This window comes from Limulus polyphemus, unplaced genomic scaffold, assembly GCF_000517525.1.
Source record: "Limulus polyphemus unplaced genomic scaffold, Limulus_polyphemus-2.1.2 Scaffold3486, whole genome shotgun sequence".
Classification (NCBI taxonomy): Eukaryota; Metazoa; Arthropoda; class Merostomata; order Xiphosura; family Limulidae; genus Limulus; species Limulus polyphemus.
Genome location: NW_013669096.1, coordinates 77,149 through 80,174, shown reverse-complemented (window position 1 = coordinate 80,174; position 3,026 = coordinate 77,149).

The window sequence follows — 3,026 nt, the reverse complement described above, 5'->3', positions numbered from 1 at the left end:
TTTACCATCTATTCAGGATTTATAATACAATGTTTTACCATCTATTGAGGATTTATAATACAATGTTTTACCATCTATTGAGGATTTATAGTACAATGTTTTACCATCTATTGAGGATTTATAATACAATGTTTTACCATCTATTCAGGATTTATAATACAATGTTTTACCATCTATTGAGGATTTATAGTACAATGTTTTACCATCTATTGAGGATTTATAGTACAATGTTTTTCTTTTTTACAAAAGTGCGAAAGGTATTAGCCTAAACCAGTCATGAAAACTGATGATTAAAAACATGGTTTTCTTTCTATAAAATTTTTTTCTAAAAATAAAATATGAATTACAACCTGATATTGACGATGAGAAACATAAAACTAACGAATTTTTATGTACCAAACGGTGAAAACAAGTCAATATATAAAAATTCATGTTTCATATATTTCTTTCGTTTTCAAAAGGAAAAAACAAACAATCATTGTCTTTCATTAACCAGTTATACTTTTATGTATGAAGTGTTAGCATTTTTGAAATTTCAAAATCAAAATAAATAATAAAAATACGACGTTTTACTGTACATAGTAAAACGTCGTATAATAACGATTTAGTTTGATATTATAGTTTTAAAGATATCATCAAATTATTTCCAAAGAGGAGTAATTCAGAGTTTTCAATATATTTTCTTATTATCCATACAAGTATATAACATACAGGTATATCTTATGCTTAATATGGAATTACTAAAATGGTTAGGCCAGAAATTCGCTACAGCAAATATTTTTGTTCCCAAATGATTCAGTAGATGGCAGCACCATTTATTACAGATTTTTGGGGTTACTTTTGATACTAAGAAAACACTAGGATGATCAGGCAAGTCTTGATTTTGTTTGTTTTGAATTTCGCGCTCAGCTACATGAGGGCTATCTTCGCTAGCCGTCACTAATTTAGCAGTGAAAGACTAGAGGGAAGGCAGTTAGTCATCACTACAGCTAACTCTTGGGCTACTCTTTTACCAACGAATACTGGGATTGCTCTAACTAACAGGCAAGTCAAAAGAGTTAGAGAAAAGTAATGTTTGATGAAAAGTATCTCTGTAGATGGCAGCGTCAATAAATTCTTCCTTATGCATATAAATCGTTGTTTCCCTACCTGTTATTATATTAGCAGAATGTGCTTCCTTACTCAAGTATGATGAAATAAAGTATTTAATGGTTAAAGTTTCCGTGGATCATTGTACAAATTTAGTAGTTATTAAAGAAATTCAAGGCTTTGTTTCCTGAGCCATGCAGTTGATATTTTTTAGGAGAGCAGAAGATGATTTAGTGAAAGGACTAATAATGGCTGAGAGACTTTTACATCATTTCACACGGTCTACACGACAACTTTCGGCCCTGATGGAACCAACGCCACCTGTCGAAGCGTTGGGATTTAATTTTTTTAAAGTATTTATATCAAAATTTTTTATCCTAGGTCATTTACGTTTCTCATCAAATAGGTATTTACTATAACATGTCGGGTTTTGAAACTTTCCTGGACATAGGAATTTTTTTTATTGTCGCTCTGTACTTAAGCACATGCATTAAGAGGTTTCTTTAAGAAACTTCAATCAAATATCTTAAAATCAGCTTGAACATAATCTATATTTTCCGGAGATAATAGATAATTTTGATGCAACATTTACATCTACAAAAAGTTATGATGAAGTATAATAAGAATGTTGAGTTTTTACGTATAACACGAGCTGTTCATTAACATGAATTATCAGTAGAAACACAACATAGAATACATACTTCAGTGTATATATAATAAATAACATTTGTTTCAGTATGCTCACAACACATAACACGTGTTGCAGTGAATACCAACAAATACGTGTTGCAATGGGCACACAACAAATATGTGTTTCATTGTGTTCACAACAAATACGTGTTTCATTTCGCTCACAACACGTAACACTTGTTGCAGTGGGTACACAACAAATTCGTATTCCGTTATGTTCACAACACATAATACATGTTTCAGTGCTACACAACAAATACGTTTCATTGTGTTCGGTATGCCCCCCAGTGGCACAGCGGTATGTCTGCAGACTTATAACGCTAGAATCCGAGTTTCGATACTCGTGGTGGGCAGAGCACAGATAGCCCATTGTGTAGCTTTTGCTTAATTACAAACAAACAATCATTGTGTTCGCAATTCATAACACGTGTTTCAGTGGGTAAACGAATACGTGTTTCATTATGTTCACAACACATAACACCTAATAACTGCATGCCCACTATGTACACATCATCGGGATGTGACGTACACTACTTACACCTTAGAGATCACGTGATTTACATTAAGTTTATAACGCAGGAGAGAGTCTCTAGATACTAAAGAAACGTTTGTCTCTACGATATGACTTGTCGAAATATTAGGTTTATATTTGAAGTCGGGGGATATACATGAAGACCAAACATGAAGCTGTTTTATAAATTAACGTAAATGGAACTCTACAAAGTTAATTTGGACAGAGAAAGTCGTGTTAATTAAACGTTAACTTTCATCTAGCGTTTGTGATAAAAAAAATATAATATTTTACTGGATATGCTGTTGTCCAGAGGTTAGCGTGATGACTGTGGAGCTTTCTCGGTTACCGCCATGGGTGCGTTATGAGAGTAACAGTCAAATTCTACCATTCGATCTGCAAAGAGTATCCCCAAGAGTCGGCATTGGGCAGTCTTGACTAGCTACCCTCACTCAATTCTATAACTTCAAAATAGCCGTCCTGTAGCTCTGCGAGGAATCCGACAAACAGATCAACGAGAAACAGAAGATACAAAATAGCCGTCCTGTAGCTCTGAGAGGAATCCGACAAACAGATCAACGAGAAACAGAAGATACAAAATTATCTTAGATTTTGGTTTCTTGAAACGACACTAACTTGTACGTAATTCAGTAATCGTATACGAACATCGTCCACGTTGTATTTTCTTCCAATACGAAACCATGCCCTATCCGCCCTCCTTATTGATTTCGCGTCC